The sequence below is a fragment of the Lissotriton vulgaris genome, chromosome 1_1, assembly GCF_964263255.1.
Source record: "Lissotriton vulgaris chromosome 1_1, aLisVul1.2, whole genome shotgun sequence".
Lineage (NCBI taxonomy): Eukaryota > Metazoa > Chordata > Amphibia > Caudata > Salamandridae > Lissotriton > Lissotriton vulgaris.
Genome location: NC_141685.1, coordinates 1,115,903,082 through 1,115,926,960, shown reverse-complemented (window position 1 = coordinate 1,115,926,960; position 23,879 = coordinate 1,115,903,082). Strand labels below are relative to the sequence as shown.

Here is a 23,879-nt window from a genome sequence, read left to right as displayed (position 1 = left end):
CTGCAATAGCCCTCACTTTCTCTATTTGCGGCTCAATCAGTCCATGTCCCAAAACGTAACCAAGGTATTTGACATTTTGAAAGGCCAATTTACATTTCTTAGCGTTTACCGTAAGACCAGCGTTCCGTAGAGTATGTAATACTGTGGACAGATGCCTCAGATGAGTCTGCCAATCTGGACTGTAGATGACAATGTCGTCCAGATAGGCAGACGTAAACTCTGTTAACCCAGCCAAAACATTGTTCATCAAACGTTGAAACGTAGCTGGTGCCCCGTGGAGGCCAAACGGTAGTACCGTAAATTCAAAATGACCCTCATCTGTCGAGAATGCAGTCTTTTTGATATCCTCTTGCCTTAGGGGAACTTGCCAATACCCCTTAGTTAAATCGAGGGTCGAAATGTATTTAGTATTGCCCAACTTCTCAATTAATTCGTCCACTCTGGGAATGGGGTAAGCATCGAAGAGCGAGATGTCATTCAAAGCACGGAAGTCCATGCAAAACCTCCAACTGCCGTCCGGTTTAGGGACCATAGCAATAGGACTGGACCAATCACTTTTGGATGGACGAATTACGCCCAACCGAAGCATTTCTTCCACTTCCGATTTTATAGCTGCTCTCCTGGCTTCGGGGACTCTGTAGGGCTTATTCCTAACTTTCTTGTTAGGTGGGGTATCAATACAATGTTCAGCCAGAGACGTTCTGCCTGGGCGGCTTGAAAATACGTCCTCAAATTTAACCAGAGTATTCCTCAGTTCCAACTGTTGCTGTGTCTGTAATTCTTCATTGTGTACCAGCAGGTCAATGGTCGAGCTATCTGATCCTTCTGTTAAGTGAACGTCGGCAGGGGGTGGGCCCAGCCACTTTTTCAAAAGGTTAATATGATAAGATTGTTGTTTATTTGGAGCTATCTGCAGTTTATAGCTAGTACGACCTATGACTGCGACTACTTTATAGGGGCCCATCCACTCGGCCTTAAATTTATGTGAGGATGAAGGCAGTAGAACCAAGGCCCAGTCATCCAGCTTTAGCTGTCTCCACTTTTCCCCCTGTCATAAGCACGCTTCTGGCCACTCTGGCTAGCCATAAGATGGTCCATTGCCAACTCCCTTAACTTTCCTATTTTAGATTTTAGGGCTGTGGCGTAATCAAGGGTAGTAGTAATTTCCTCTGCCTGTTCGTTGACCCATGCATCTCTGGTCATCTCCAGCAGGGAGCGGGGTTGACGGCCGTATAGCAGTTCAAAAGCCGAGACGCCCAGACTGCTCTGTTTCTGCGCCCTAATGGCGTATAACGCTAGTGGCAACATTTTATCCCAATCACACCCGCTGACTTCCATCATCTTACGGAGAGTTGTTTTTAGAGTACGGTTGTAACGTTCCACCAGTCCGTCCGTCTGAGGATGGTAAACAGAGGTACGGATCTAGTGGATGTCCAACGTATTACAAATTTCTCTCATTAGTTTAGAAATGAATGGAGTACCCTGGTCGGTCAAAATTTCCTTTGGGAAACCAACACTGCTAAATAACTCAATCATTTTATCCCCCACCTGTTTAGAATTGGCTGCCGATAAGGGAAATGCCTCCGGAAACCTCGTGGCATAGTCGACTACGACCAGGATGTGTTGAAACCCCTTTTTCGTCTTGGGCAACGGACCTATCAGGTCCATGCCGACCCTCTCGAAAGGTTTCCCAATAACTGGCAAGGGCTGTAAAGGCACTGCAGGTGGTCTGACCATATTCATCCGCTGGCACATGTCACATTTTCGGCAATAGGACTCAGAATATTCTACGGCAATTTTTTTGGCCTGGGATTTATAAAGATACTGAGTCGTTTTCTCAGCTCCGGTGTGACCGGCAACGATGTGGCTGTGTGCAAAAAAAAGGACCTGTTCTCTGAAAGATACAGGTACTAGAAGCTGGGCAGGATCTCCCTCCTTTCCAATTCTATACAATAGCTTATCCTGTACGATGAACCCGGGAAAATTTTTTGAATCTACCGCTCTTTGGTGGGCCTGTTCCCATGCATTAAAGAGGGTTGGGTCACTAATTTGGGCAAATTTAAAACTTTTATCCAAAACCCATGGGTCATGAGAAAGAACTGTATTTACAGGTTCGCTTTGCGTCCCAGTGGACCTAAACCCTCCAGACCCCCGGTCAGTGTCCTCCAACCGGTCTACTTCTTCCAAGTTTTTAGAGGCTATGCTTTCACAAATAAGTTGGGCCACTCGATCTCCTCTGGTGAACCAAAATGTTTCTGGTCCAAAATTAAAGAGGAGGATTGCTACATTACCCCTGTAATCCTCGTCGATAACCCCTGCTCCAACGTCAATAAAGTATTTGGCGGCTAACCCTGAACGAGGAGCGATTCTGCCATAGCACCCAGTGGGGACTGCTATTTGTAAGTCCGTTTTGATCAGCGCTTTCTCCCTACTCGGTATCACATAGTCATATGCGCTGTACAAATCATAACCTGCCGCCTTAGCCGAGCCCTTTGTGGGAGACATTGCATTTTTAGTTAACTTTACAAAACTAAGGTTATTCACTTGGGGCCGTTCTACTAGTTCCGTATTTCTTTTATAGGTGTGTCCCTGCGTTGCCAGCTTGTCTTTAAACATATTTAGGAAACCAGGGTTATCTGTTCCAATGATTAGATCTTCCGGTAAATTTTCCATCACCCCCACTCTTACTGCTGGTGTTGTACCTGCGGTCGACTCGATGATAATGTCGGCAATTGGGTAGGGTCTGATATCCCCATGAACACATTTAATGTTAACCAGCCCCTTAGAAATGTACTGTTTTGGATTTACATATGATGATCTGATCACGGACTGGCGACAGCCGGAGTCTAACACAGCTAATAGATGGTATCCATTTGCATTGACACTTACTCTAAGCGATCCACCCATCTCTGCTGAGAACATTACGGCCTTGTGGAGGTAACCAACCTCCATCGGTTCTTCTTCGCTTCTTTTTCTCGGACACATCCTTGCAATGTGACCCCATTGTCCACAATCAAAGCATTGTGGACCTGAAGTGATGCTGTTCTCAGTTCTCCAGGTGCGGGTCGTGTTATTTCTCTGCCCCGGGAAACGTTTTTTTCAGGTTGCGCCACTATTTTTCTCTCTCTGTCCTGCTCGAATGGGAAACCTTTTGGTTGTGCCCGAGCAAAGGAGGAGGCCATTTCGACCGCTTGGGCGGTTGTTAAACTATGATGCTGCCGCAGCCACTTTTGTGTGGCATATGGGAGGGCCTCTAGGAACTGTTCCAAATAAATGCGGTCGAGTATTTCCTCCTTGCTACTCGTAGTGGGGGTAAGCCATTTGTCCGCGGCCATTTTGAGTCTTACAAATAATGTTTTGGGGTTTTCCCCGACTGAGCCCCTTTCCTTTCGAAATCTCAGTCGATAGGCCTCCGGATCTAACCCTAAATGATCAAGTATTATTCTCTTTATCTCCGTGTATGGCGTCTTTCCATTAGGATTGGCCACTTGGTAAGCGGCTTGGGCTTCTCCTCCTAATAGGGGTGCCAAAAAAAACTGCAATTTTGCTACTGGCCATCCACAAGCCCTGGCGGCCCTTTCAAAATTTAATAAGAATGTGTCAGGATCTTCTCCTGTCCGATATTTTTGTAGGGAGACTGCTGGCGTTCCATGGGATATGGTTCTCTCCGTTGCTCCTCCTCTTAGAACGGGGTCGACCCATGGTTGTTCGTTTTTCTCTTCAAATGCTTTTTTTATAACTTCCCTATCTGCTTGGGCCGATACTAAGTGCTGTTCCAGTACCCACTCGATCCGTTCTTGTCCTTTTACTAACTGTTCCACAACCGTTTCCATCTTCACTCCACAGATGGTTCCTATGCCCGCATTCTCCACCACTGTTACGGGTGCGGGATGAATAGGCAACACACTGATCTTAGTTTTCGTGGGTTTTATTTTCGTATACAACGAGTCTGAGCTTTTCTTCTTAATTATTGTCTTTGCCCTTGGAGAACGACTTCTCGCGGTCTTTCTGATCCCAGATTCCGCCGCCGATGCTCTATGTTCCCTGTCTGGTCTTCTCCGCGGAATAGGCTCTTCGGTCTCCGTCTTGCCGCTCGTTAAGAGAACAGGGGAAAAGATAGTATGTATCAGTAACCTGTTCGCTCTGTCTACTGGTTTATAGGGTAAGGGAGTGAGGACCACACTACCGGTGAAACACACGTAATTATTGCCGGCGTGATGGGGTTTAGTGCTCGGGGAAGGGTACACCAAGACCGGGTAGGGATATCCCAGGACTAATCGGTACTATCTGTTTTACGTTTGACCCAGCCCCTGAGTTTGTCTCGTACCTGGCTGCGCCATACACCTCCCGCGGGTGTATGGCTGGGCAGCTCGTGGTGTCGGTGGCCTCCTGGCTTCTCGTCCTCCACCTCCTCTTCAACGACTCCCGGTCTCCTCTCGTCACACGTTTCCAAACTCCGCTCTGCTTCGTCTCTCTCTCCGTCTCCGCTCCGCTCCACCGTCTCCTCCCTCCGGGTGAATAAACACACTCCTGATTCGTTCTCCCTGGAATAAGACGTCTCCGTGTCCTGACGTGACTCCTCCCACTGGTATTCCCAGTCATCATTAAAGGGCCAGTGTTCTGGTTGATTGTCCACGTCCTTGTCGACGTTCTGTAGAGGGTACAATGGGTTAAAGGAAGAGATGGCCATTTGTCCTTTTGTATTTTGACAACATTCCTGTGTGTGTGACAACCCCAGGTTGTTACAATACCATATCATACTATACTATACCATGTTGTATAATGATAGACTGTAGCATACGAAACTATACAATAACTGGTGACACCATAGAGTATAATAATCAGCGGCGTCTTTCTTGCCATGCGAGAAGAAAAAAACTTAAAATGATAATAACTTTTAGTTATTACCATTATATGTTTGCTTTTCAGGCGGGCTGCTCTGCCCTCCGAGCAGGGTAGAGGAGGAGTGGTTGCCTACTCCTGAGTGCGCAAGACTGTTTGGTCGGTCCTCTCAGGCGGGCCAAACCAGTCATGCGCACTTTGCCTTTCTCCATACAGGCTGCAATACAGCCTGATTGGAGAACATGCCCCCCCAGCCCCTGGCTGAGCACCGTATTCCGGTGCTCCACACCAATTACAACGCTGCATTGCAGCATTGTGATTGGATTAGGGGAGGGAGCCTGGCTGCCTACTTCCTGTTCCTGTCAGATGCAGGAGTCGAAAAGAAGCGGGACTCGGCATCAAGGTAAGTTTAAAATGTTTGTTTTTTAATTAGGGCGACCCCAACCTGTGCGACCTAGCCCGCGACCACTCCCTCCTTGTGTGCCCCCCTCCCCCCCCCCCCAGCCTCAAGCCATGCCGGCTGCAACTGATTATAATATACAATGAAGGGCCATGCCAAACCCTGCTATCCTAAATGATGACTGGCCATACTATACCATGACAGTCTATTCCATGCCATACCATACTGTACTTTACAATAACAGGCCACTCCATACCATACAGTGACAGGCCATAACATACCATCATTTACCATCCCAAACTATCCAATCAGTGGCTATGCCATACAGAGTCACTCCCTTTTTTTTTGCTCTATTTGTATTACAGACAATATATTCCTTTGTGATGCTCTCTCTCCCTCTGTCCATGAGACTTTGCCTCCCTCCCACCCATCCTCTGTCCTTGATGTTTTTGACCACTATTTCTGTTACCATACAATCTCATAGCACACCACACACTTCAATACGATGACAGGCTATACTGTACCATACCATACCATGGAATGACAGGCTATACCACTCTATTCAACAACTTGCCATACCATGCTATACTATGCAATGACAAGCAATACCATATCATACTCTACCATACCATGGCAAGCCTTCCCATACCATACTACACAATGACAGGCCATATCATACCATAACATACATACATAGGCCATACCAAACTATACAATTAAATTCCATACCATACCATACCATGTAATGATAGGTCATACCATACTATATAATGACAGATCATACCTGGTCATACAATTTCATACCATGCTATACATTGGCAGGCGATACCATACCATGCTATACTATAAAATGGCATGTCCTACCAAAGCATATCATATATATATATATAAAATGTCATATCTTACCATACCATACAATACAATGACATGTTATACCATGTGAAAGAAAGTCAGGGCATACCATACCATTCAATACTGTAGAATGATAATCCACACCATAACATACAGTGGCAAGCCATATCATACCAAACCATATGATTCAATGTCAGGCCATACCATACAATAACATACTATATAATGACCGGGCTTTCCATACTAAACCATGCCATACAATGACACAGCATGCTATACAATGTCAGGTCATTTCATACCATACCATACCATACAATACAATGACAGGCCATGCATGCCATATCATACCAAAGTATACCATACAATGAGCAGCCCCACCATGCCATACCATACCACTTAATGCCATCCCATACCACACCATTCCATACTATAGCATAACATAACATACTATGCAGTGAAAAGCCAAACCATACCATAATATACAATGACTGGTCTTACCATACTATACCATGCCACACAACGACAGGTCATACCATACCATACTATAAAATGTCAGGCCATGCCATACTATACCGTCCCATACTATATCATACTGTACTTTACATTGACAGGCCATTCCATACAAAGCTATATTATACACTGAAAGGCCATACTGTACCACATCATACTATATGACAACAGGCCATGCCATACCATGACAGGCCATATCATACTGTACCATTCAATGTCAGTCCATATAATCCCATACCATACCATATAGTACAATTGTCCAAAAATAACAATTCATGCTATACGATACAATGACAGCCCATAATTTAACATACCATGCTATACAATGATGGGCCATACCAAACCATGCATTGATAGGCTATACCCTACAATGCCACACCATTCCATACAATACAGTGACAGGCCATGTCATGCTGTACTATACTATGCAATGAGTATGCTGAGTGTGCGTGTCAGTTACATTTTCCATTTTTCTGTTTTTCTTTTAGTTGTATTACAGACATGATATTCCTTTGTGATGCTCTCTCTCCCTCTGTCCATGTGGCTTTTTCCTCTCCCTCCCGCCCTCTTTTCCTGTTTTGTTTTACCTATATTGACGATAGCATACATTACCATAGCAAACCATACCTTTCTATACAATGACAGGCCATACCGTGCAATACCATACTATATAATGGCAGGCCATACCATCCCATAGCATGGAATGACAGACTACCCTACTGTTCAATGACAAGCCATACCATACCATAACATGCAAGAGCAAGCAACACCATATCATACCATACTATACAATGACATTTCATACATACAATACATAGGCCATATCATCCCATACTAAACAATTAAAGGCCATAGCATATCATACCATGCCATACAATGACAGATCATGCCAGGCCATACCATATCATAATATACTATACAATGACAGTCCATACCGTACCATAAAATACTATACAATGACAGGCCATACTTTACTATACCATACCACACCATACTGCACAATGACATGATAAACCATACCTTACTATACTATACAATGAAACACCATATTACACCATGCCCAATACATGACTGGTCATACCATACCGTTAGCTACCATACCATACCACACCTTGCACTACTTTGAAAGGCAATACATACCATAATATACAATGACAGGCCATACCATGGTATACAATGACAAGCCATACCATACCACGCCATATTATACAAGAACATACCTTGGCATATGTTACCATACCATACCATAAAGTGACTGCCTATGCAGTACCATACTATGTACGGCTACCATGCTGTTGTACAACATAGCTAAAAACAATTGACAAAGCTAGTAGATCTCGCATAAAGAAGGCCTGTTGGCTTGGTGAATGCTTGTTGCCATATATAGGTTTTTTTTTAGGATTCACCTGTCAGCGAAAGCTTTTGTAAATATTAAAAAAGCTTTAAAAAGAGCTAAGCCTGTCTATTACTTACCAATACTTACCAATGGTTGGCTTCTACTTGACTCTCGTGTCCTTGCTTCTTACTGGTCACGCCTCCTGCTTCCCTGCCGGCTGCTCACCTGCTCCTGTTTTCTTCTGTGGCATCTGTCCCTGCGATAGAGCAAGCACTTAGCACAGCTTCCTGTTTCCAGCCAGTGTCCTTCCACTGGCTGCATGATACTCCAGGTACTTTTTTGTTGTTGTTACTTTTGATTCATGTACTCTATAGGAGTGCTGGAAATAAGGCCGTCATGTTTCCTAAGGAGGTACTTTGGGGACCCAACTGTTTTAAGTCACATTGCTGTGAATAGGGGGTCGAGCCTGTGAGGCAAAACAATAGTTAATGTAGGTGTATTGTAGTTGCCTTGACAGAGCAACTTCTGACCTTGGCAAGACGGCGAGGCACTTTAGCAGATGGGTAACTTGCAACACTATGGGAGCCGGCTTGACTGAAAGAGTGCTGGTTTGCAAACTGTCCTCTGCAGGGAGCATTTCGGTATCCTGCGTGAGTGATGGTCTTGTCAGTGGTCACTGAGCCTAGGCTAGTAGATTAGCTTCCATGGTGTAGCAAGTGAAATGGCACCAGCACCCAGAGTCCTGAGAGGTCCACTGAACCCTGATTATTGCTCCATTTTATAATTCAGACTGTAGCCAGGGGTCTCTTTCCTTCTTAACACTAGGCCTATGACTCACTGGCTATGCTACTGTCCTAGGCCAAGTTTCCAAGTTTATTAGGTTTAGCCTACAGTGTACATGCGCTGTCAGGGAAAGCTATTCTTAACAACAACAAAAAAAATGTAATGGGCCCATTACTTACCAATACTTACTTCTTTGTCACTCTAGTTTCCTTGCTTCTTACTGGCAATGCCTCCTGCCAGCTGCTCATATTCTCCTGCATTCTTCCTGGGGCTTCTGTCCCTGACATGGAGCATGGACCTATCACAGCTTTCATTTTGCTGCCAGTGTCCTTCCACTGGCAGCGTGCTGTTCCTGGTACTTTTTAGATCTCGAATAGGCAGCGTGCATGCGCTGCACTAGGAAAACGACCTTTTGGAATCACACTGGACTCACACGCACACTTGTGCGTGTGAAAAGGTGGATAGCTTACGATTATGAACAGTGGCGCGGGGTGCAGTGTGCCATCTGTTGTGTCACAATTCACATGAGTGCACGCGCACCACTCGCGGGACGCTGCAGCTGCTTTCCTGCAGCTGCTTTCATTTTTGCTGCCACACGCCCGCGCTTGTTTTCGACTGCTTGCCCTTAGTCCCAAAAACCGGGACATGTATTTCGGAATAACATGGTTTCTAAGGGAGTAAAACAGTTTCAGACATCTGCTTGAATCTAGAGAGCTGCAAGTTGGTGCGGTGAGTTCATTGTGCATCGCAGAGCCTTGTGTGTCACGAGTGTCAATCCAGTAGGGCGGACTCGGCCCCCAGGCTACTGGAGTACTCTTCAAAATGGCGATGCCAAGACCTCTGGTGCCCAGTGCTTCTGAATGGCAGGACTGCCAATTAATTAATGTTTTGAAAAGCTTGTTTTTAGTAAACCACCCTGTGTGGTAGGGAGAGAGCAGTACACATGCTCTGGTTGTCGGCAGTGACGTGATGTGCTATCTTGGGGGTATCGCCCGGTGGCATGATGTGATTGGCTGATTGCTCTCTCAGTACATGCTGCCTTGCCCTGTTAGTGTCTTCCTGTCCTTGCTCAGGTTGTTGTCATCCCCATTAGTGCGTCCTTGTGCTCTCAGCTATCTTGAACGCTGTCCAGGTTGCAGTGTGTCTGAACTAGGCCTTGTGATGGGAGGTTCATGGTGTCAGGTCCAGGCCGAGGACTGGTGGGTGTGTGAGGACAAGGGCCGTCGTTGGTCAGATGTGCTAAGAGTGGGCGTTAGTTTGGGGGTGATTTGAAATGCTGGGTGGACTCTGGGTAAAATTGTGCCAATCGAAGGCTGTAAACAGAGTTCCCCAGCTGTGCGATCAATGCCATTTTATTGCTAGCTAATTATTACCACAGCAGAGTAGACTAGCATTAAAAATGCAATAGGTCTCGCCTTTCATTAAGTTAGAGCCATTTGCTTTGCTATACAATACCATTAGCAAAGCAAATGGCTTTAACTTAATCAAAGGCAAGACCTATTGCATTTTCAATGCTTGTTTTTACTTTGTGCCATGCATTCTAGTACATGACACTGTATGGTTTCCCCAACCCCTGCGCTCCTCCTGCTGTCCTTTGTTTGCTTCCCAACCCGCCTACTTGCCCTTATTTTTTTCACACCCCTACTCTCCTCCATCGTGTTGCTTGCTCTTCCACCCCTCTGCACTGTTTTTTTAAAAGGGAAAAAAAACGCCATGATGGGGTCGACACTGGCTGCGTCATACCTCCTTTTTTTTTTTTTTTTTTTACTATATACTGATAGAGCGCGCAGGTCACCCGACTATAATTTACCAATACTCACCTGGCCCCATAATTCAAATACACATTTTAGTCAAACAGGTAACCCACACTCTACTACCAGTTTATTTTATTCCACTAATTTCCTATACCATTGATTTACCAATCCTTATCACTGGTACCTAAGACCACATGGATCACGGAGTTAGATATAATGAAAGGCAGTTAAAAATACAATAACATTTGCACTCATATAATAACCACAGACTCAGGGTAGGTTCAAACTCTTTAACTAATCATCATCAAAAGTCATGAGCCATAGATTAAAAGCGATTAAACTATCAATAACCAAGATTAGAAACAGTGTGTAACTATGCAAAAGATATAGTATGCCAACTATTTAGCATACTCAAAATTAGGGGAAGGTAAGAACAAGGAATATGCTATTTTGAGAAACAGACTTACTCAACTTGACTAAAGGAGGGTAAAGAAAAGAAACATACTAAAACCAAGAACTTTCGCAAATATTAACAGTTTGGAAAAAGAGAACACAATATGCAATATCGAAACTCAATTTTAGCACATAACTATAGGGAAGGTAAGAATTTGGAACACACTATAATATTCAGATAATCAAGCTTAACTCCTTAAAGGGAGGGTAAAGAAAGGAACAATTATGCAATCTTGCGGAAACAGTTAGCATTTAACTAAAAGGTGGGTAAGAAAATGGAACACGCTAATAAGCCACAAAACCTGAATTTATCATTTACTAAGGGAAGGGTAAGAAAAAAAGAACATATGCAATCAAAGCTTTGCAATTCAGTGAAGGTAAAGAAAAGGACGCAAATTATATTGACAATTACACACACACAGTTATATTTACCTAGAAAGGTGTGAAGACCAACCCTGGCTACGGGTCAGTTGAAAAAGGACAGAAGAACCCCAAAGATTTCAGTGCCAGTAGGCCAGCAGGTGCAGATCAGAAAATCAGGACAGGATAACCCCAGAATTTGGATCAGGACCAGACCACCAAAGGTTAAGACCAGCACCCGCAGTTTCGGTTGCAACGCCTGCGCTACTCCCTCTCTGCAAGGAATCAGCCAAAACCCCGATTGGGTTACAGCTTTCACCAGCAAAGTGCTTCGCCAGCACTTCAACTTCCCAAAACCCCGATTGGGTCAGCGAACCTCCTGACAGAGTGCTCCGCAGCCCTCTGCTCTTGGTCACCTATTGAGTGCTTTGGGTCAGTGACAGGTCAGCTATTCGGACAAGTCGGACAAATTCTCTCGCTAAACCTACGCTAGTTATACTGTTTTCCAGGCCAGTGTACCACCCCACAATGTTGCAAGTGTAAGGATCCCCAATTTCGATTGGACAAAGGAGGAGGACAGGTCATCACACCACCTAAATGTTTTACTTTTGCCGTCTCCTTATTCAAATTTATGTCTACGCCCATCAAATTCAGGTTCTCATTCCGGTTTATTCCACCTAACAATGGATGTTCTATTGACGATTACAATGTATACAATTTAGAGTTCATCGGGTAAGTTTCCCAGGAGCATCTTCTAGTCAGTCAGCTCCTTGGCAATTGTCCAAAGGTCACTGTTCCAGAGACTTGCGATTCTCGCGCAGTCGCAGTTCCAACAAAGATGGAGTACAGCGTTACGAGACAGGCCCGTTTTCAAAGTGTAACATGAAAAGAAAAAGAAACAGTTTTAGAACACATAATAAATGAATACACTGTATACCATGAATTTCTACACCATACCCATTACTTTATAATAACCTATAGCATTAGGATTATGCAGAACGAACAGCTTAGCAAAAGCAGCAGTGCAAGCCTCTCGCATGTGAGAACACAGAGCAGCCATATTGATACTAGTGCGCAGATGCAACAGACTTCCCTCCAAAGCTGCGAGTTCGTCATGTCACGTGGGTATGACAGACGCATGCGCAGTAGAAATTCCTGCATAGCAGCGGCCATTTTAAAGGCAAGGGTATTAGGATTAGAAAACACATAAGCAGGCTTCACTCGGACACCCAATAATGATGAAAAAGGTCTAAATTAGTAAGACAAACATGTTGATTACATAGTTAGCGTTATTCGAGATCCATGATTACAAGCAAGCCGCTTCTCGTGCGAATCCTTGCTCCATCAATCCCCTCTTTGATGATATTTTATATCATCACCAATTATTGAAACAGATGCCAACTTTCACATTTCACCCATTTCAATCTCCTCAAACTTTCTATTCTGCTTTTTCACATTATTATTATGAGAATTGTTCATTTTCTTATAGATCTGACTATTCAATTCACTAATTCGAGTTCTTCAATATTTCTATTTACTCCTCGCTTATTCATGGAATATTTCTTTTTATGTTTTCGACATTTGCAACAAATTATTATTCCTAATACTAATAAACCTATTCCCGCCATTGGCATCAGTATCTTACTCACAAGACTTTTACCTAGAATAGAAAACCAACTACCTACAGAGGGGAGACCATCAGTAAGCCTCTTCCATGCACTCCATTGGTTTAAGCTCTTTTTCCAAATTACTAATATTTCTCACATACCTTTTAATTTCAACACTTTTGTCTGGTATGTAAGTGCAACAATGTTGCGCTTTCAACATTCTACAGACTTCGCCCTCTTTTCCAATAATGTGTCAAGAGCAAGTCGATTTTGTAAAACCATAGATCTGATCGCAACCAATTCGGTATTGACCATCAAGAAACCTCCAGCAGTGTCAGTTGATAACCGATCTACTAATTGCAGATTCTGTGTGTATTCAGAGCCACTCCCACGGTAGGTATCAATGCACTAAATATATCACCTACTATTTCTCCAACACTTTCTCTTTTACTACATACTAATTCATTAGTTTCTTCAGTGCTTCCAGTGATCTTACCCACATGGTATATCTTTGGGAAGACAATACCAAAATAACAACTCCCATACCAATGGTCTGGTAATTTGAAATAAGCCTTGTTTCCACATATATAATAAATTCCGGGAAACACAGGATCGGACCCATCTTTGAAACCCCAACCCCCAATTACCTTGTAGTTATGTTCACATTCACTGGAACCAATGAATACATTGTTATAATAACTAGTCTTTTCTCTGTGAAGACAGAGTTTCCCCTTCTTTTCGAAATCCAGCAACATAGCAGCATTAGCTCCCCCATTTGAGGTGCTCCCTATACTTTCAGCCCATTTAGGGATTTTCTGATTCTTGTCATTTGCTTTTCTTTGAATACTCTCTCTCTTCTTTTCTCTACCATATTCAAAAATATCTTCTCTTTTTCGTGTAATAAACATGTTAAATTATTCTTGTGTGCGCCATCATTATCTATTTTGCCTACAGTTAGAAAATATTCACTCATATAGCGTGTCACATATCTAGTAGTATGGACAGGGTTTAGGTTTCTACGTACAGGAAGTTCAGAAAATATCACATCTAAGTTGGAATAATAATACTGTAAAGGTCCTTTCTTGTAAAATAAGCTAGCTAAAAGACTACTGGAAATTCCATATGTTAGCGGCAAGTGGTGGTACGTCACACCCTCAGCTACCGAAGTAGGCAGCTTCATACTGACATAGCAGTCTTCTATTTCCATTGCTTCTACATGGTGTACTAACAGGTTTGCAAATACATTTAAATCAGTTCTGTTTTTGATTCTATTATAATGCAGTCCTTCCACATCTGGTGTTTCTAAGTCTATTTTAGTTTGTCTAAGGCTAAGTGCTCTCTCTTGTGTATCTACTCTTTGTGGTGTATCTCTCGTTTGTAGCTCTTCTGTGTCCATTATCAATTGCTTAGTAGGGTACAGATTTGTATCTTTACTCATCATGTAAGGAATAGCTATTGTTAGTCCTATCGAAAGTACAAGTACTATTGCTACACTACACAAACATACTTTGCAGCATGTTTTTAAACAATTTCTTTTCGGTCTTCCATTAACAGTATGATCAGCCATTTCTGACTAAAGGAGACTCAACCCCTCGTTGTAACTTTTACACAGTCTTTACCCTGTGTGAATTTCAGATGGGTCTCACTCCTTCGTCAGTTTGATCAGTAATCAATTCTTCATCACTTTTGTCACTTATGTCTAGATTTTCAAAATCTTCCAAAACGATATAGGTCCACTCAGGGCCCTTGTATTTGTTATTCAGTCTCTTTAGTCGTGGACTTCTTCTTCTTGGTTGTACCACAGGTGGATCAGTTTGACTTGTTACGTCATCCACTTGTTCAGGTTCTTCATTAATTTTCTTTAAACGCAACCTCAGTCTTTTGACATATCTAGGCCATTTGTCTCCTTTTCTGAGTATTTTAACTGGCACTGTGCTCGGGTTTTCTTCAAAAACTCTTTTATTTTCATTCAGTTGTGGCACATCAATTTCAATGCTGTTTTCTGTTTCCCTCTCTATATGACTAGATCCAGGTCTTATTTCGGTTTCTTCTGCCTGGTCACTAAGCTGGCCTTGTTCAGGAATCTGTTGGATTTGGCTTTTGTTTGCTTCACTTTCTTCGTCCTGAACATAATTGTCTATTCCTTCCTGGTCCTGCTCAAGCTCTTCGAACCCTTGACTTTCTTCTGCTTGAGCTTTCGCCCTAATTTCTATCTGTCCCTTTTCAGGCTCAGGAGTTCTTGGTGGAGTGTCAATTACCTGATCTTTCCCTAACTGGTCCTCCTCAGAATCACTTTTGACTTGGATTTCTATGATCTGAGTATCTTTTTCTACACCTGTCTCATCCTCACTATCACTCTGTCTGTCTAAATAGGTTTGACTTCCTGTCCGCACATATTCTGCAGGTATGTCGATTACTGGAATCCAATCATTTTGACTGGTGCTCGGTTGTTCTTCAGCTACTTCAGGATCGATATCTTGAGACCCTTCAGCTGCGCAACCTCCAGCCTCAGTTTCATCAGGCTCCGTCACCTTTTTCGTGTGACTGTCATGGATCCAGAGTGGAACTCCTGCTCACTTTACAGTTGTGGTGGTGACCAGAATCACTTGACGTGGTTCGCCCCACCTCGGTGTAAAGCAAGTTTTCCGAGTATGTTTCTTAAGCACTACCCAATCACCTGGGTTCAGGGCATGTGCTGGAGTTGCGGGTCTGGCGATAGTGTCTTCCCCAACCTGGCGAGAGATAGAACGCACTTGGTCAGCCAGTTCTTTGATGTATTCCAGTACTAAATCATCAGATATGCTTAGCAGTTTGTGTCCTGGCACCCATGCTTGCCGCATTGCTCTTCCCATCAGTATTTCATGGGGACTTAAGCCTGTGTTCCGGTCTGGAATACTTCTAAGTCCCGTCAGAACAAGTGGCAGAGCATCTGGCCACTCCAATCGAGTTGACTCATACATCTTTCCCAATCTTGACTTGATAGTGCCATTAAATTGTTCTACCACTCCAGAAGCCTCTGAGCGATATGCACAGTGCAGTTTTTGCTTAATCTTGAATGCTTCACAAATTAGGCCCATTATTTCACTATTAAAATGTTTTCCTCTATCTGATTCAATTGTTACTGGAAAGCCGAAACGAGGTATCAACTCTTTAAGTAGAAGTTTGGCTACAGTGATGCTATCATTCCTACGTGTGGGGTAAGCTTCCACCCATTTTGAAAACAGGCAGATAATGACAAGTACATATTTTAGTCCTCGACAAGGGGGCAATTGAATGAAATCTATCTGCAATAGAATAAAAGGACCTTCTGCCTTTTAAATCTTTCCTGGAAATACCACTGTTTTCTTCCCTGGGTTCACTTGTTGACAAATTAAACACCTCTGGCAGAGTGCCTCTGCTATGTTCCTGAACTTCACATTAAACCATGTTCGTCTGAACAGACGTATCATAGCATCTCTTCCCAAATGTGAATCTCCATGAATCAACCTAGCCATAGGAGCAAACAGACAGTTGGGTAACACTACTGTTTCGTCAAGATAAACAATGGCACCATCTTCAGCCCTTCTCTGACACCCTAATTTCCTCCATTGTTCCTTTTCTTTAGGTTCTGCTGCATTCTGCAAATCTCTCACTTCTTCCCATGTATTCACACCATCCAGCAACATAAGTTGGCAGCTGTTTCCTCCACCTCAACCTTTTTGTTTACAGCCATTTTATATTTCGCACAATGTTGGGCTAATTGGTCAGCATATCGATTACCAGCTGTCACTTTATCATTGCCAGATTTGTGAGCAGCACACTTGACCACAGCCACTTCTTTTGGCAACTGGATTGCTTCCAGTAAATCTTCCACATAATGACCATTTCTAATTGGAGTACCTGAAGAAGTCAGAAACTCCCTTTGCATCCATAACTGGCCATGGTCACGCACAACCCCGTAACCATATTGGCTGTCAGTATATATGGTTACTTAAAAAAAATATCCAAATTTGCAGGCCTTTGCCAGGGCAACCAATTCAGCTACTTGTGAAGATTTGACTCCAGGTAAATGGGATGCTTCCACTGGACCTCCCAATGTACACACTGCGTAAGCAGCGCTTAGACCTCCTTCCCCATGTCTCATGCATGAGCCATCTACAAATAGCTCATAATCTGAATCAATTAAGGGCTCTTCTATTATATCTGGTTCTGGTTTAGTGCTGTATTCAGTCAGATCAATGCAGTCATGTTCAACTTCTTCCTTTAATTCTGCAATATGTGAATTAGGCAACAGGGTTGCTGGGTTCAAAATATTACACCTAGCAATGGTTACATTTCCTGCACCTACATGAATTCTCTCGTACTTAGTCAGCCGACTAGGTGTGAGATACTGTGTCTTAGTCCTGGTTAGCTAGATTACAACTGCATGTGGAACATACACAGTTACAGGATGTCCCATAATGATGGATTCACTCTGCTCAAGACTCATGCAAGTTGCAGCTACTACTTTCAGACATCCGGGCAATGCAGCTGCCACTGGGTCTAATGTGGACGGAAAATATGCCACAGGACGTCGCACTAGTCCATGAATCTGAGTCAAGACTGAAAGTGCACAATTATCTCGTGTGTCACAAAAAAGTGCAAAATCTTTTGAATAGTCAGGCATTCCCAATGATGGAGCGGTACACAGGCAGTCTCGTAAATTTACAAAAGCAGTCATGTTTTCGTCATTCCACTCTACTGGGTCTTTGGCTCTTTTCTTTGTCATTTGTATCAGAGGTTTTGCAAGGACCGCAAATCCCACAATCCATTGCCTGCAATATCCTACAACTCCAAGAAACATTCTGATCTCTTTTTGTGTTTGTGGTAAATTCATGTTTTTTAATTATCCTGATTCTTTCTGAGGTAACTTTTCTGACACCTCTCTCTATCTGATGCCCCAGATATTTCACTGAGGTAGCACAAAATTGCAATTTCTCTGCGGACACTTTATGTCCTCCTTCACCCAGATAATTCAGTAAAGCAATGGTATCAACAACACAGTCTTTTCGTGTTTTAGACGCCACCAAAAGTTCGTTTATATACTGAACCAAGACTGACTGTCCAGGTAGTACTACTGACTCGAGGCACTTTTTCAAAATCTGATTAAAAATCGAGGGGCTAGATGGGCAGACTCTATGATTTGGGAGGTAAGGCTAGTAAGCTACTGGCATGGTTGGATAAGTCTGAGAGAATGAGTCGTGTGGTGCCAGTGATTACCTGTGTGACTGGGGAGTGCGTGTCTGACCCAGGAGAGATTGTGGAGTGCTTTGTGGATCATTTTCAGACGGTCTATCGATTGGTGAGTGATAGAGATGAGTCTGACTCCCGCTTGCTTTTGCGCGATATTGCGCTGCCCTGTGTTTCGGACGAGGATAGATCCGCTTTGGATGCACCTATAACGGTTGACGAGGTTGCTATCGCGATACGATCCCTTCGTTCGGGTAAGGCTATGGGGCCGAACGGTTTGCCCATCGAGCTTTACAAGCTACGGCCCGATAAGATGGCGACCTACTTGCGCAATATGTTCACTGATGCCTTTGAGGCTGGTCTCCTCCCCCTTGATCAGCGTTTGGCCACTATAGTTGTCATTTACAAGGATGATAAGCCTCGTGACCAATGCACTTCTTATCGCCCTATTTCTTTGCTTAATGCTGAGCCCAAGATCCTGGCTAAATTACTAGTGAATCGTTTACTAACGGTGATCTGTAACTTGATCCATCCGGATCAGTCCGGTTTTATTCCCCATCGAAACACGGCGCTTAATCTTCGCAGACTTCACGGGGTTCTCGCGAGAGCTGGGACGCTGACAGAACCCGCCATCTTGGCCTCGCTGGACGCCACTATGGCCATCGACACCATTGAGTGGTCCTATCTGTGGGCGGCTCTTTCGAAGTTTGGTTTTGGTCCTAACTTTATTGCCTGGGTGAAGCTCCTCTATGAACAACCACTGGCCCAGGTGGTTGTTAATGGCAGAGTGTCTGGTTCGTTCCCGCTCGGGCGTGGCACCCGACAGGGCTGCCCGCTCTCCCCCCTCCTCTTTGCATTGGCATTGGAGCCGTTGGCGAAGTGGCTCCGGTGGGAGCCCTCGATCAGGGGCATCCGGTGGGCCCCTGATCTTGAGGATCACGTCTCGTTATACGCAGACGATATTCTCCTTTATTTTACTTCACCTCAGAAGTCACTCAACGTGCTCTTCGATGTCCTCACCTCCTTTGGGAAGAACTCGGGTCTCGTCATTAACTGGAATAAATCATGTATTTATGTTATAGCGGGGGAGCTTCCTCCGCTACCCCGTAGATTCCCGATCCAGGTGGCGGAGACTGGGTTCAAGTACCTGGGAATTTACATCTCCTTGGACCCCTCTGTTCGTTATGACCGCAACTTATATGCTCCCCTTCGGCGCCTTAAATTGGATGTCCAGTGGTGGCGCGGCTTACCCTTGTCCCCATTGGGGCGTGCGGCTCTTTTTAAAATGATGTCCCTCCCTAGATTTTTGTACGCTCTGCAGAATTTTTTCGACCCTGTACCCTCTAGTTATTTTCGTGAGGTTGAGGGGCTCCAGAGGCAATTGATCTGGGACGGACGGGCACGTATTTCCCTGCCTAAACTCACTTTGCCATGGTATGATGGTGGCATAGCCCTTCCGGACATTAAACGCTACTACTGGGCCTCCCAGTTGAGCACGGTCAACCATGTAACGTACTCCCTGGGTCCTGTCCCCGCTTTTGCACTGGACAAGTTCCTCTTGCCGGGCGGTAATTTTAACAGGGCTTTGTACTCGAAGGAGCCATTCCGACTTCTGACTGAACCCACAAAGTGTGCTGTGCGTGCGTGGAGAGATGCGAATGTAGCTACGGGCTGGGGTGATAGGATGACGCGACTGACTCCATTGTATTACTCTGATAGGTTGGGCAGCCTGTGGCGGACGAAAGGGTTTGATAAGTGGGATACGATCGGTATTAGCAAGGTGGAGGATCTTTGGTCCAAGGGCACAGTTAAGTCCTTTGATGCCCTTAAGGTGGAGTACCAGCTTGGCGACAAGGAGTATTTCCGATAACTTCAGGTGCGCCATGCTTTGATCTCTGTGTTCCCTCCGGGGACGGAGATCCCCCAGTCGTCACCACTCGAGGACCGGATTCTGGATGGCCACGTGCCTGACAGCACGATTTCCTTAATATATAAAAAGCTTATAAACACCAGGGCTGACCTTCTGGTGCGGCTTAGGGCCTCGTGGATTGCGGACGGCCTGGAATTAGACGACGAGGATTGGCAGATGGCTATTGCCTCCCCTAAAGAGGTGGCCATTCCAGCTCGCCTTCGTTTTGTGCAACTGAAGATCCTCCATTGAGTCTGCATGACTGGTACGCGCCTGGTACGAATGGGATACTCGATGGATGGGCTGTGCAAGCGTGGCTGTGGCATGAGTGGTACCTTTCTACACATCATCTGGGAATGTCCTGTGGTATCCGCTTTCTGATCCAGAGTGCATGATATTATGGGGCGGGTCACAGGGGTCTTTCTTTTGCCTGAGGCTCGTCGTTGCCTGCTTAATGTCTGGGAGCCTACGGACTGTACGGTCGCTCAGACCTTCTGGGTTACTCTTGGCAACATGGTTGCCAAGAGGGACATAGCGCAACTCTGGGGTTCTCATAGACCGCCTGGGATAACAGCTTGGAAGGAGAACATGGATTGGTGCATGTTTCGGGAGAAGACGGTCTATGAGGCTCGGGCCGTCCTAGGAAGTGGGGCAGGATTTGGTCCCAGTGGAATGCGTACCGTGGAGATATCTGTGCTCCTCCACTCGAGTATACTATTGATGTCCCCTCGTCCCCGTAGTTGACGTTCCAGAAGACTGTCTAAAATAACCTCTTTGTAATCCTTTTCGCCATTCCCCCGCCCCTAGATATGAGTCGCTAACTTCTTTGGAGTTTGACTCACTCGTCCTCTCCCCTCGAGCCCTTGGGATTACTCCTACCATGTGATTGTGTGTGGTGTTTGTTATATGTTTTCATCAAAATCATAAAAACGAAACCTGGTTTATCCTTTTCTTTATTGTGTTTTGATGCCGGTGCACCACTACGTTGCCATTCATTGTTTTAAATGTAATGCCTCTATGTCTGGTATCCAGATGTTTCTTGTCATAGCGGCCGGCCCGATTGGGTTGTAGGCAGACGCTGTGTACTGTGCAATCCGAAAATAAAGGTTTTTATAAAAATAAAAATAAAAATCGAGGGGCTTTCTGTGTACCCCTGAGGGACACGATTCCAAACATAAACATGACTGTCAAATTCAAAAGAGAAAAGAAATTTGCTATCTGGGTGCCATGGAATCGAGAAAAATGCGTGACATAGGTCAATGACAGTAAACCATCCAGCTTCCCACGGTATCTGATACAGAATTACTGCAGGATTTGACACGACTGGACAGCAAGGAACAACAATCTTATTAACCTTTCGAAGGTCCTGTACAACCCTGTACTTACCACTCGGTTTCTTTATACCAATTATGGGAGAGTTACATGGACTGCTCATTACTTCTTGCAAAATGCCTACTTCCACCAAACCCTTTATTTATACTGCAACACCTGCCTTTATTTCTGCACTCATTTTGTACTGTCAAGTATTTGGGTAAACTGCGTCTTCTTTTATGGTCACTTTTATTGGGTCAACATTAGCCATTAGTCCAACATCCTTTCCAGTAAAGTCCCATACCTCTGGTTTTACCGTCTGTTGCAGTTCTTCTGCTAAGTCTTTTATTGTTATTCTTTTAATTTCTGACTCTGGTCTCGCTAACATTAATTTGTAAATTCCGTCTTCGTCTGAGGTTTGAATTTCAACACCATTTGGAGTGCAAAAGATGGTGCAATTCATTTTGCACAACAAATCTCGTCCTGGTAGGTTTACAGGACTTGAGTCACATACAACGAATCTATGCATTTCTTTAAAGTTCCCTATTCTCACTTCCATTGATTCTGTAACTGGGGTACTAATTTGTTTATTAGAAAAGCCCACTACTTGGATTGCTTCTCCCGAGAGGGGTATGTTTGGAACGTCTGCTGTTCTCACAGTAGAACGGGTAGCACCAGTGTCCAACAGAAAGGTGACATCATTTCCTTCAACCTTTCCTTCAATGTATGGCCCTAACTGGTCTACCGGCAAGGAGGCGCCAAGCACGCACTCCTCGTCCTCCCCCCTCAGGCACCGTCAGTAAGGTTCTTCACAAAAGAATGTGTCATTCAAAAGAAATTGTGATGTTGCTGCATCTCTCTTTTCCCTTCCTTCCCAATTCGAAGTATCTATACTCTGTTGTGCTTTGCTCCTGTAATTTGGCATAGGTGCTGGGGGTAACTGGTTCTATATTACCTGCTGCTGGGTCTTCCGTGGCACCTCATTCTGCGTCTGTGGATTTAAGTCATTATTGGGCACATTACCATTCTGCACAGCCTTACACTCATCCTTCCAGTGCCCCAACTTGCCACACCTGTGACAGGGGAACTTCTTCTTAGCATCCTCCCTATTAAATTTTCCCCTTGGCCTTCCTCCACTTCCATCACCCTTATTCTGTTTGCTAGTGATCTGGCTTAACTGTTCTTGTTGCTCTGCTAATTTTACTTGTGCCCACATGACTTTCTCTTTCAACTCTTTCCGCTTATTTTCTAGCTCATCTTCACAATATTTTACATACTTAAGGACCTCATCTATGGGCTTAGCTTGCCAACAAATTGTATTGTCTTTAATCCATTGTGAAATTTCTGGTCTTAATCCTAACACAAATCGATAAATAAAATGTGTCATATCCTTCATGTCAATGTTGTGTAATCTGCTGTATTGAGTGCACTGACTCGTCTTTATTCTGAGTGGTTCTATCTATTTTCATCCAGTCTGTCTCTTTTGCAGGCACCTTTCTTTTAAGGTAAAGTATTACTTGATTGTATTTTTTCATTACATCCTCGGAAGGTGCCCCTGTCTTTGGGTCTCTTGGGAACTCATCGCTAGGCCAATCTACAGCAATTTTGCATTCCGTCCACAAATCTACGAGAACTACAATGTCAAATAATCCATCTAAGTCTTTCAAAAGACACTTTGACACCTTTACAAATCTCTCGACTTGTCTGTACCATTCTACAGGTTTTTCACAAAGTTTTGGGAAATCATTCATAAATGACAAAATATCCTGTTGGGACCATGGAACATGCACATAGCCTCCACCTGGTACCTCTCGCATGGGACATCATTTTTCCACCTTTTTTGCTTCTTTTAAAACATACTCTGATGTCATTTGTCTTGATCGAACCTCTTCCTTCTTCTTTGCCCACCTGGATTTCCATTTTTCTAGCTCTCCCCATTTTTGCAACAATGTCAGCAACTCTCTTATCTGCACCTTTTTCCCTGATACATTCATGTTTTCTAAATCTTTGTCAAAAATTCTGCTTGATAGGGTTTCTGCAATACTTTAGATTTACCAATGTCGATTCCCATGCTAGCTGCAGTGTCCATTAACTTCTCATGAAACACCCGTGTATTCCTAGTAATACTTTTACAGATGAAGAGTAATTCATCTTCACTAAGGGTATTTAACCTGTCCATTCCCACATTTCCGGTCATCAATTCCTCTATTTCGATTCTTAATTTATATACATCTAATGGCTTTGGCTGTGTCTTTGGTTTTTCTATTTCTCGTGTCCATCTGTCTATTTCTTCAGGAGTAACTACAGTGGCACTTCTCGTACCCGAGGATGTCTCTATCTGGACTTCTCTCGAGTTTGATGGAGTAGTCTTTCTTAATGAACTACCTTCTGGTTCTCTTATTGGTAAATCCATTAAGGAGATTACTGACTCACATTCGCTTGCCTGATCATCTATTATCAATGGTTCCTTTCTTGGCTGTACTACTGACGTAGTTATAACTGGAGCTTTTGGACTAGCTTGCTTATCTCCATACAAAGGAACAACTGGGCCAAT

At 44.0% G+C, this 23,879-nt stretch overlaps 1 protein-coding gene across 1 annotated transcript in view; it reads left to right on the top strand.

Moving 5' to 3' along the window:
* LOC147748716 (uncharacterized) overlaps positions 1 to 23,879 on the top strand; it is a 341,752-nt gene that overhangs the window by 198,246 nt on the left and 119,627 nt on the right. The gene's annotated exons all lie outside the window — the stretch shown is intronic.